The sequence below is a fragment of the Phascolarctos cinereus genome, unplaced genomic scaffold, assembly GCF_003287225.1.
Source record: "Phascolarctos cinereus isolate Bilbo 61053 unplaced genomic scaffold, phaCin_HiC Scaffold_7;HRSCAF=346, whole genome shotgun sequence".
In the NCBI taxonomy this organism is placed as follows: Eukaryota; Metazoa; Chordata; class Mammalia; order Diprotodontia; family Phascolarctidae; genus Phascolarctos; species Phascolarctos cinereus.
This window is the reverse complement of record NW_027556180.1, coordinates 193220703-193233475: the sequence shown is the minus strand read 5'-3', so window position 1 is coordinate 193233475 and position 12773 is coordinate 193220703. Positions and strand designations below refer to the sequence as shown.

General features: G+C 38.9%; 1 pseudogene; it reads left to right on the top strand.

Annotated features, from left to right (window-relative positions):
• The first annotated feature begins 2340 nt into the window (after positions 1–2340).
• On the top strand, positions 2341–2818 carry LOC110197099 (large ribosomal subunit protein eL24 pseudogene; annotated as a pseudogene).
• The last annotated feature ends 9955 nt before the right edge of the window (positions 2819–12773 follow it).

The window sequence follows — 12773 nt, the reverse complement described above, 5'->3', positions numbered from 1 at the left end:
CATAGTTCTCAGTGCTGTTGTAAGGATCCAATGAGATATTTATAAAGTACTTAGCACCATATTGTTGTCACTTAATATATGCTTGTTTCTGTCCTTCCAGGGAGAAGTTCAGGTCACTTTGGAAAGCACATATCAAGAATATATGTTTAAATGGCTGGACATTAAATTAACAATTTAGAAGGAAGATTGTTAAAAGTATGGGGAATGGTACAATATATGACTTGAAAAATATATATAACAAGAAACTGCCCCACTATCTCCAGCAGTGTTACCTTAAATGATTGAAAAATTCTCAGCCTTAGTGGATTGTCATCAGATTTAACAATCTTTCCAGTTAATGATCATATCTCCTTTTCCCCCTCCCCCTCCCTTCAACTGCAATATATACCTCCTTGACCCATGTTTAGGAGTATCCTACTAATTCTAGCAGAGACAATGTTTTCTCTTTTCTTTCTGGGACTCAGCAGTAGGAGTAGGCTCCTGAAGCTTCAGTAGCAGTAGCCAGTGAGATGAGAAAAATAAAATTCATTGCCTAGAAGGAGATTATAGAGTTCCAAGATTGGCAAAGATGCAGTCATTTGTAGATAAAGATGTTCACAGGTCAAGTATTTGTGATTTCAGGAATAACTATATTTATTTAAGTTTAACAATTTAAGAATCTTATCCCTGGTTTATTGTCATTAGCAAATTTGCTAGAGTTGTTTTCTCTTATTTAAATATTGGTCCATTATTTTTGAATCACAGAATCCTAGAGTAAGAAGGAAGGGATCAAGGAGGTCATCCAGTCCACTCTCTAAAATTGTTGCCCAATGAAGAAATAGTTATTGGGAGTTTATTATGTACAAAGCAGTATACCAGACACTATTTATTTCTTTTGTTTTGAAAGTTATCAATGATATAAGGAAATCCCACTGAAGAAATTTCTTTTACCATGGCAGATTGCCAAGTGTTTTGCAACTTAGATCTGTAAAGAATTACCCAGGCATTATGCCGAAGAAAAAGAAACATTAAGCTCCATCCCTTGCCCTGATAATCTAGTTGAGAAAATAAGACATTTACAGATGAAAAGACAGCTAACATGAAAGGTAACAAGTTATAAAGATCACCAATACCATAACAGTGGGGATGAGGTAGTGTTAGGACCACATCCAGATAGATAACCCAGGGAAGTCTGCATAGAAATGGAATAATTTGAGCTGGGCTTTCTAGAATGTGTAAGTGAAGAAGACAGGGAAGAATATTTTAGGAAGAGAAAACAAGTGCAGAATCTTAGAGTTCTTACAGACCTCAACAGTGGGCCATCTCACCCAGTTCTTATAAGGACACTCTTCTAAAAGATCATAGTATCATAGATTTAGAGCTGGGCATAATCTTTATAAAGTTTGATCTCATTTCACAGAAGTGGAAACTGAGGATTATGAAAGTTAAAAAACTTGCCTAAAAGTCATACAGGTAGTAATCATGAGATGTGCTATTTGAATGTACCTAGGTTCTCTGACTTCAGAGTCAGTTCTCTTTCCCCTGCCCTAGGAAGCATATCAGGTGCCTAAGAAGTGGTAGCCTTTGTAACGTGGCAGGGAGAGTGTGCATGGGAATATTGACAAAGCATCATGCAAAATGTAGTCCTACCTCCCACAAAACCTTCATCATTGAGGAAGAGATGTAGGAGATATTCATCAATTTTTAAAACTTTATTTTATTTTTAGATTTGGGATACATTTCTTACTAAATGTAACCTAAATGGAAGTATGTTTAGGGGGAAGTGCAGGACAGCTCAGAGAAAATCAGAAGACTCAGAGATGGGGAAGTGAGAAGCGGTGTTTTAATGAAATTTGGAGCAACCAAACTTTCCTTAGGCCAGCCAGCGTCATCATCCATGCTAGAAAGATAAGGAAGAAGCAATCTGATTGGAAGAAGAACCTGACTAGTAGTGAATTATTCTTCCCTTTACCTATGAAATCTAGTAGCAGAGGTTTCTTCTTTATCTTCTTTGTTATCCTTCCTTTTCTCACTCCTTTTTCTCTCCATTTAGACAGATGTGGGGGGAAAAAAAGTCATATTTCCCCTATCTTCCCTCTGCCTCACCCCTTCCCTATTAGAGAGGGTAGTTTATCAGTAGAGATCTCCTTTTACAAATACATTTATTCCCGTTGTCTGAGGGCATATCATTCCTTGTGATTAGAATGTTCAAACAGAAGACAGCCCTGATAGGTTTCTTTTATTTCACAGAGTACATAAGACAGAACCTTCCAGTTCTGAGTTGAGGCTAGGGCACATTTGGGGAGGAAGTTATGAGAAACCTTTCTCTTCCTCTTCGCCATCTTCCTCCCGTTTGCAGCCATGAAGGTCGAGCTGTGCAACTTCAGCAGGTACAAGACCTACCTGCGTGGGTCACGGGAGGCGCTACGACCGCACGGACAGGAAGGTTTTCCAATTTTTGAATGCAAAATGTGAGTCTGCATTCCTTTCAAAGAGGAACCCTCGGCAAATCAATTGGACTGTCCCGTATAGGAGAAAGCACAAGAAGGGAGAGTCGGAAGAGATTCAAAAGAAAAGAACTCACCGGGCTATTAAATTCCAGAGGGCTGTCACTGGGGCTTCACTTGCTGATATAATGGCCAAGAGGAGCCCGAAACCTGAAGTTCGAAAGGCCCAATGAGAACAAATCATCAAGGCTGCCAAAGAAGAAAAATAGGCTAAGCAAGCAACTAAGAAGACAGCTGCATCTGCTGCTAAGGCTCCTGCAAAGGCAGCACCGAAACAAAAAATTGTGAAGCCTGTGAAAGCTTCTGCAACCCAGGTTGGTGGAAAACTTTAATGTCTACTAAATTGGATTAAATAAATAAAATTGAAAGCAACAACAACAAAGAAAAAATGTGAGAAACCCTTTATGACACTTTATGATACATTTATTCTGAATCATTTTACTAGTTTCTGATGACCTTCAAAAGGAGACAGAGAGATAGACAGAGACAGAAAGACAGCTAGGGATAGAGACAGAGTCAGAAGGAGGAAGGGGAGGTGGAAAGGCACAATGGAGAGAGGGAGAGGGAAAGGAAGAGGAATGAGAATTGTGAGAGGGAAGAGAAAAAAATGAAAGAAAGGGAGAAAGACAAATTTCATGTGAATCTGGGACTATTTATTTCCCCTGCACTCTACAATGCTGCCCATTTCATATGGGACTCTACTGGGTGTTAAAAAAAAAATCACTATAATGAATGTTGGAATAAACCATCCTATACAAAGATTATAAAGTATTATCTGTATATCAGCAGCTCAGTGGCTACAAAGGGCCAAAAATAAATTTTGTGCATAAAACCTTGTAATCCATGAATAAATAAATATAATGTTCCATTAAAATGTGAGTCACATAGGGAGCAGTTAGGTGGTGCAGTGGAATAGAGCACCAGCCCTGAAGTCAGGAGGACCTGAGTTCAAATCTGGCCTCAAACCCAGCACTTGACACTTACTGGCTGTGTGACCATGGGCAAGTCACTTAATCTCAACTGCCTAAGCAAAAAAAAAACAAAAACATGTATTTAAAAAAAATTAAAAGAAAATGAAATGTGAGTCACATATTGGTAGGAAGGTAGAATAAATTAATAAAAAAAAGAAAGGAACTGTTTTAATATAGATGAATGATTAAGGCTGCAGGTCATTGTGGTCTCAGGTTTTTTGCATTCAACTGTTTTTAGAGCTTGACAGGGTAAAACAACCAAGTGATAAATCGAATAACTACAGACTAGAATCATTAAATTAGGACTGTTTTCATAACTAATATAATGCTTGGGTGGAGCCAAGATGATGGAGAGAAGCCAGTAAGTTGCCTGACCTCTCCCCATTTTCCCTTTGAAACATCAAATCAAGTCCCTAAATGGATTCTGGAGCCGACAGAATCCACAAATGATGGAGTGTTACAATTTCTCAGCTTAAAATAACTTAGAAGGACTTCAGAAAATGTCGATCTCACTTGGGTAAATGAGGAGTGCTGCCCAGCACAGACTGTATCCAGTCAATCCAGAAGGAGGCTTAGCCATAGCACAGATCAGCAACTAAGGTCCCTCATTTCCAGCTCAGCTGGCCAGCAGTGATGCTTCCAGTCCCAGCACAGAGGCAAATTGTCAGACACTAGCACAACAAGTGCAACTAGACCAGGCCATCCCCAATGCAGTGGGCAAGCCACAAGAACTTAAGGCCCTGGTGTGGAAAGCCAGTGACCAGGCCCCTGCCATCATCATAAGAAGCCTGGGATAGTGCTCACAGTGTACCAGAAGCAGAGCTCAACTTTAAAAGTCATGAAATAGGTTGAAAGGAAGTGGAGCCAAGATGGCAGAGTAAAGGTAGGGACTCATCTGAGTTCTCTCCCAAAGCCCTCCAAATACATTTTAAGAATACTCTAAATAAATTCTAAACCATCAGAGCCCACAGAAAGACAGAGTGAAACAAATTCCAGCCTCAGACAAATTGGAAGGTCAGTAGGAAAGGACTGTTGTACCAGGGTGAGAGAGGAACACAGTCCAGTGCAGGCCCTACCAAAGCAAAGGGCCCAGCAAACCTAGAGCAGGCCTCAGGAAAACTGAATCACTAGCAGCAGTGGCAGTTTCCAGACCTCTAAGCCCATGGACACCAAAGACAACTTGGAAAGTCAGCAGGAAAGGTCTGTCATACCTGGGTGAGAGTGGAGCACAGTCCAGCACAGGCTGCACCAGCACAGCCCCACCACAGCAAAGTAGGAACAGGCCTTTGGAGTGACTGTATCAGCAGCTGCAGTGACAGTGATTGCTTCCAGAGCTCTGAGGCCACAAATGGCAAAGGGGTTGAATAACTTCTTACAAGGAGATTACAAGTTTGTTTTTTGGTTTTTTTTTTTGCTAGCACTGAGACAGGACTCTGTTGTTTTGCTTATACTCAGATCTCGATCATGGACCTGGGTGGCAGTCACAGGGTGAGGAGGAGTTCTAACATAGCAGAGCTTGAGGCCTCAGATGACGGGAGACCCTTCTCACAGTTTCAGGGCAGAAAAAAGTGCTTGTGGTCCCTCACAAACCAGAGCACAGGCCAAGAGAAGAGTACACAATTCTCCTTAGATCATCTTGGAAGAACTGAAAACCCATAGATCCCTAGAAGTATCTCTGAAACCAACTGAGCAAAAACCCTGAGCTTGGAAAAGTGCATGCTCCACTCTGAAAGCAGAGCCTTACTTTAACAAAGAGTTGAAAGTCCACTAATAAGCTGGGAAAATGAACAAATAATGGGAATGAAACTTTCTTTAGAAAGTTACTATGGTGAGAAGAAAGATCAAAACACATACTTAGAAAAATATATGTATTCCAATTACATGTAAAAATAGTTTTCAACATGTATTTGAAAAATTTTGAGTTCCAATTTTTTCTCCTTACTCCCCTTCTCCAAGACAGTAAGCAATCTGATATAGGTTATACATTTACAACCATGGTAACCATATTTTTACATTACATTGTGAAAGAAGAATCAGAACAAAAGGGGAAAACCACAAGGAAGAAAACAAAAACAAAAAAAAATGAAAATATCCTTCAATCTGCTTTCAGACTCCATAGTTCTTTCTCTGGCTGTGGTTAGCATTTACATCATTATGTCATTTGAAGGATCTTTGTCTTGCTGAAAAAAGTAAAGTCAATCAAAGTTGGTCATCATACCATGTTACTCTTACTGAGTACAATATTCTCTTGGTTCTGTTCACTTCACTCAGCATCAGCTCATGTAAGTCTTTCCACGTTTTTTTTTTTCTGAAATCTGCCTGCACATCATTTCTTACAAAACAATAGTATTCAATTACATACATATATTAGAATTCCATTAAATACATACAACTTGTTCAGTCATTTTCCAATTGGGGGGCATCCCCTCAATTTCTAATTCTTTTCCATCTTGAAAGGAGCTGCTACAAATATTTTTGTATATGTGGGTTCTTTTCCCTTTTTGATGGTCTCCTTGGGATATAGACCTAGTAGTAGTATTCCTGGATCAAAGGCTATGCACAATATGGTTGTCCTTTGGCCACAGTTCCAAATTGTGCTCCAGAATGGTTGGATCAGTTCACAATTCCACCAACAATGCATTAATATTCCAATTTTCCCAAATCTTCTCCAACATTTATCATTTTTTTGTTTTATCATGTTAGCCTATCTGAGACATATGAAGTGGTACTTCAGAGTTGTTTTGATTTGCATTTCTCTAGTCAATAACTACTTAGAGCATTTTCATATAATTATAGATAGCTTTAATTTCTTCCTGTGAAAACTGCCTGTTCAAATCCTTTGACCATTTATCAACTGGGGAATAAGTTGTTTTCTTATAAATTTGACTCAATTCTCAATAAATTTTAGAAATGAGGCCTTTATCAGAAACACTGATTGTAAAAGTGGTTCCTAACCCTTGAGGTACATCCTGGACTTCCCAAACACCTCGGTTCCATGAGAAGTCTCCTCTTGGATCTGCCCTTGTTCCTCCCCTACGGACTTATTGTACCACTCCAATGTTACTGAAATCTGTATTAACTGCACCATATAACTTTCTCTTCAGCAGTTTCAGCCTAGGTCTCTTTGCTTCACATGAATGTTAGCCTCTCTTTATAAAACTATTATTTTATAGGCATTGAGTCTCTCTGGTTTCTTCCCACTTGGGAAAGAGGGATTTTAGCTCCAAGGGTCCATGCTTCAGTTAATACTGTCTTTAAGATCAGTATGTTTGCTGAGATATGAGCATATTTTCTCTGTATGTTATTTTTTTTTAATTCTCTTCTAGATTTTACTTCATTACTGTATATTTGCTTTCCAAATTTTTTATTTTTAGTGAAATTTGTCATGGTAGATTCCAGTTTTTCAATTCTGTCCACTATGTTTTATTGCACAGGCCATAAATTCTGCTCTCCAAATTCTCATTTCTCTTTTGAATGTTGATCTCTCTCCCTTATGCCTAGTGGAATGCTGTACATCTCCCTCCCACATATATGAAGTCCTGTCTTATATCTCATCCTGCTCCCTCTATTATTCAGTTCTCAGGCCTACCAATAGCAATTTAGAAAGTTGTCATAGTGGTGCTATAGGTTGGATTTCTGTAGTTTGGGTCTCTGAGGCTCTGGGAGGAGTTATATTTGCATATTTGGTTATATTCTATTTCCAGCCCAACCCTTTACCTCTTTCCCTCCACTCTATTGCAGAGATCTTTTGTAGAACAGAATACTCTCTAAGGGGTGCTTGTTCATCTGTCCTTGCTTGAAATGACTTCTGTGGCCTGGAGCCAGGATGTGAGGCTGGATTATGTTTGAAGTCTGCGCGATGAGTCCCTGCATTCATGTTCACAAGTCTGTGCATTAGGTTCTTTGGTCAGCTAGTACGGCTTCATTGCTGGTAGTTTGGTGGTAGCAGGGGAGTGGTGCTTAATGAGCTCAGTGTAGGCATCAATTAATGTTTATTTTTTCTTTTTCAACCTTCTGTTAGGCTCCTGTTGTCCTAGACCATGGAGGCAGCTAGAATTGCTTTATCTTTGGTGCATAATTTTTGTTTGGGAGAGGTTGTAGGGATCAGAGGAAATGTTTAGGGGAAAGATGAAGTTCTGATATAAGTTAGCAGGAGCAAAAGAGATGCTAAGAAGGCAATAGAATTGTTCTTACTCATATACTATTGGTTTCTTAGCGTCTCTCCTGCTCTTGCTAACTTATATCAGAACTTCATCTTTCCTCATCACATGATCAACAAGGTAGAGAAGTAGACATTTTCTTTGGATTTGTCACACACCTTGATCTGAATAGTTAAGTTTTTCACGGTTGATAATTATTACAATATTGCTATTACTATGTAAAATGTTCTTCTAGCTCTGCTCATTTCACTTTGCACTAGATAACATGTCTTCAATTTTTTTTTCTGAAACCATTCACTTTGTCATTTATTACAGCACAATAATATTTCATCACAACCATATACCACAACTTGCTCAGCCATTCCCTAATTGATGGACATCAACTTAGGTTCCAATTCTCTGTCATCACAAAAAAAGAAAGATGTTGCACATATATTTGTACATATGTATCCTTTTCCATTTTCTTTTATCTCTTTTGGATACAGACCAAGGCATGGTATGGTCAGCTCACTTTTAAGGGAAATTTGAAAAATGTATTGCTACTTCATCAGTTTGTTAATAGTAGAGAAGCACATACTTACACAGCAGGAAAGTGGGGAGAGCCAAAAGAGAGAGCAGGTAGCAAAGTAATGGCTTTGATTGGTGCACATTATTCCTGAAGAAATAAATTACATCGAAGATCTGTAATTCAGAGTTGTGAATTGCCCTAGACACATGATTTGTCTTCTTTTGGGGCAACTTTACAGTCCCATGGATGTTTTAAAAAGCAAGATCTATGTGACCAGTTAGAGAGTAGATTGGAGCCAGCAAACCAACCTAGAGAGAAATGGATGGGTGACTCATGCACCAAGTAAAGTGCTAGTCTGTAGGAGTTCATGACATTCTATGCCATGGACCCTTTTTATATGAAAAAAAGGAGTCTAAAGTTCCAGTATCATTGTGACTGCCAATACAGGAGCATTGGTCTCCTGGAGGTTATTTCTTTTCTTTTTTTCTGATGTTAGAGAAGGAATAAGAGAGAAAGAAAAGAAGAGGAAAAAGTCACTCTACTGAATTGGCCCCAAGAGGCAGAGGTAAAGGGACCTGCACCTTTTTGATTATGTTGTGAAAATCAAGAGAACATGTGCTTTGTAGTGGCACCCAGTGTTTCAGCTTGAAGACTTTAGATAAGCATGTTTGGCTGCAACATATAATTTGTGTAGAGGACTGGGAGGAGATTAGGTTGGAAAAGGATATTGGAGTCTAATGGCTGCCATTAAATTCATTTAGCCCGCATCATTTGAACAGTGGTAGAATCTTTCTTTCTTCTACAAAATGTAGACCCCTTTGGCCTTGAAAAGTTTTTTTTTTTTTAACTCTACCTGAGACTTACAGAATGGCTACGGGAGTTCTAAGTGAACTTTGATTGTCATGTGAGTTTTTTTGGATACTGACAGGTATTGAAAGGTTTAATACAAAAGAGACCTGACAGCTTCTGTCCTGACCTTATTGGAAATGATCCAGTCATCATTCATCTTTTTTTTCACCTTTATTATGAAAGAGGGAGATTGGAGAAGCACTGAACAGTAACATGTACACCCCCCAAAAACAAAACAAAAACAAAACAAAAAACAAACAAAAAAACCACCCCAAAGCTCTTGGGAACAGAATGGAGCTTCAAGTTAACATTTTTTTCCAAGATATTAATAAAATCTGCCCTAGAAGATAGTTGGGAAAGCTAATAGACTAGTACTTCTCCTTCCTCCCCAGAATTATTTAGTACCTAATGAGAAGAGTTAAGAATATTGATGTCCAGTTTGGCAAGATCCCCTGATACAGTTGAAGTCACTCAGTCAATCCAATATGACATTTGAGAAGGAAGTCAAGGAGAAACAATGCTACAGGAAGGGCACTATGTGTAGGTGGCACAAAGAATTAAGTGATGGATTTGGAGTCAGGAAGATATGAATTCAAATCCAGTCTGTGTCACCTACTATCTGTGTGAGCTTGAGTAAGTCACTTAACCTCTGTATGCTTCAGTATTCTTATCTGTAAAATAGGGATAGGGATACATAGCAGCCACTTTGCATACTTGTTGTAAGGATCAAATGAGGTAGTATTTACAAAGTGTTTAGCACAGTGCCTGGCATATATAGGTACTATATAAATGCTTATTTCTTTCCCCTTCTCACATTTTTAATTGTTTCCCCTTACCATCCATGATTCTAATTTAAGAAAAAAAAAACAAACAAGTAAACCTCTTCATAAGATTACGTGGGGAAAGAAAAATTATATTTATTACTCAGATTCATGAACAAGTACATGACTTTTATATAGGATTAAATAAATGTATATTTCTTCCTTCACATTAAATATATTTATATTCAGTAGTTTCACTACTCATTAGCTCTCCTTTCTTACCATGAAAACAAAGAATCTGGTTAGTATTGAGATCACTCCCATTAGGGTTTTGTCAGGACATTGACTAAAGAATCCTTGCTGGCTTTTCATACTTCACAACTAATTCAAAAATTATTCTAACTAAAGGTCAACTGGACCACCACAGCTTCTCTGTCTCAGCCTCACAAAAATACAAAACCTCTAATAGTATATTCCTAACATGCAAAGGTCCAGTTTGCAATGAAGAAGGTGGTCTAGGAAAGGAGAATCTCTTTTACCTCTTCTATCTTTCTAAGAAGCAATAGGAAGTGAGCTTGTGGAGTACTGGAAAAATTACAACAAACTGAACACCTTCCAGGACCTTAAAGCCAATACTTACATAGAACTTATGAAAAATTACTTCTACTCCTGGTACCACTTCTGGGAGCCAAGATGGTGAAGTTAGAAGTAAGTCATTCTCACCCTCCCTCATTGACCTCTGAAAGCCCGGAAGATATCACCCAAGGAAAAACCCTGGAACAGCTGAACCAACAGAAAGATGGGATGCCACAGTCTTGTAGCCCAGGAAGCTTGGGGGATTAAAGGGAAAGGCCCCTCTTGCTCTGGGGGAGAGGGAGCAGTATAGAATGGGAGGCATCCCAGCAAGCTAGCATAAAGCCCTACCTCTGCATACTAGGGGGAGATTTTGAATACCAGGATGGTGGAACAGGCAAGCACCAATACCAGGACCCCTGAGTGCCTCAGTATAATCAGGGGAGTAGGTAAAAACTGGCTTGGAACACCACCACTTGCCAGGATGTTCTCTGGTAGCCAAGTCTCCAGGTGCCTCAGCAAAACTCTAGGAATCACAGCTCCAAGAGGTAAAGCTCCAGGTTGAGAAACATCTTGCAACACTGAAACATACCTGTGCAAGGCCCAGGTGAGCAGGCATTCTCCAGGGATCTGACTCTCCACCCATGCCCTGAGGGCTCCAGTGTGGCTGATTCCAGCCCAACACCAGATAAGCTATCAGGACCCTATAGCCTCCAACTGCCCATACCTGATGCCCTAGCACACAAAGCCAGTGACAGGCCCCAGGCTCCTAGCACAAGAAATTTGGTTCAGTGCCTCTTGCTCCCCAGCAGGAGAGCCAATTTTTTTTGTAAAGGTCAGGAAAAAAGCAAACTCAATGAACAAAAAAGAAATGTACAATGACCATAGATTTTTCCATGGGACAGGGAAGATAAAGGCAGAAATTCAGAAGAGGACAACATTGTCAACATACCTACATCTAAAACCTCCAAAGAGAATATGAACTGGTCTGAAGCACTACAAGTCTTCTTGGAAGAGCTCAAGAAGGATTTTAAAAGTGAGATAAAAGAGGTAGGAGAAAAAATGGCAACATAAATGAGAGGTATTCAAGAGAGAGTCAATAGCTTATAAAAAGAAGGGCAAAAATTAACTATAGAAAACAAGTCCTTCAAAAATACAATTGGCCAACTGGAAAAGAAGGCACAAAGACTCACTGAGGAGAAGAACTCCTTAAAAAGTGAAATGGGACAGATGGAAAATGAGGTACAAAATCTAATAGAAGAAAACATTTGTTAAAAGTCAAAATTGGGCAACTGAAAGTGTAACTTTTGAGACCTGTATTGTTATTATGCCATTTAAAAGGAGTATACATAGACAGAGGGGGTGGGTAAAAGTAGACTTTCATGTAATGATAAAAAAAAATCTAATTAGGTGGGATAAATGGATCTAAGTAAGTGGATTAAGTGGATCTAATTAAGTGGTTGTACTGGGAGAAAAGGAAAGGAAATAGACAAGGGTAAAATACATTGCAGGAAAAGGCATGAAAACCTATCACAGCAGAAGGAACAAATGGAAGGAGTACTTCTTACTCCACCATATTGGCTCGCAGAAGTGGTACCAGGAGTAGAAGTAATTTTTGATGAGTTCTATGTAACTATTGGCTTTAAGGTCCTGGAAGGTGTTCAATTTGTTGTAATTTTTCCAATGTTCCACAACCTCACTTCCTATTGTTTCTTAGAAAGATAGAAGAAGTAAAAGAGATTCTCCTTTCCTAGACCACCTTCTTCATTGCAATCTGGACCTTTGCATGTTAGGAATATACTATTAGAGGTTTTGTATTTTTGTGAGGCTGAGACAGAGAAGCTGTGGTGGTCCAGTTGACCTTTAGTTAAAATAATTTTTTAATTAGTTGTGGAGTAAGAAAAGCCAGCAAGATTTCTTCAGTCAATGTCCTGACAAAACCCTACTGGGAGTGATCTCAATACTAACCAGATTCTTTGTTTTCATGATAAGAAAGGAGAGCTAGTGAGTAGTAAAACTACTCTATGGGAGAGTAAGAATAAGTCAAACAGAAACAAAAGAATTAAAAAATAGATGAAAATGTTAAATACTTCATTGGCCAAACAACTCACCTGGAAAATAAATCCAGGACAGACAATATAAAAATTATTGTTCTGCCTGAAAACCACAATGAAAAAAGAGCCTGGACAGCATCTTTTGGGAAATCATCAAGGAAAACTGCCCTGAGGTCCTAGAACCAGAGGGTAAAATAGGCATTGAAGGAATCTACTGATCACCTCCCGAAAGAGATCCCAAAATGAAAACACCAAGAAAAATAGTAGCCAGATTCCAAAATTACCATGCCAAAGAGAAAATACTGCAAGCAGCCAGAAAGAAACAATTTAAATATCATGGAACCACAGTCAGGACTATGCAGGACCTGTCAGCTTCTACATTAAAATATCATAGGGCACATAATATGATAT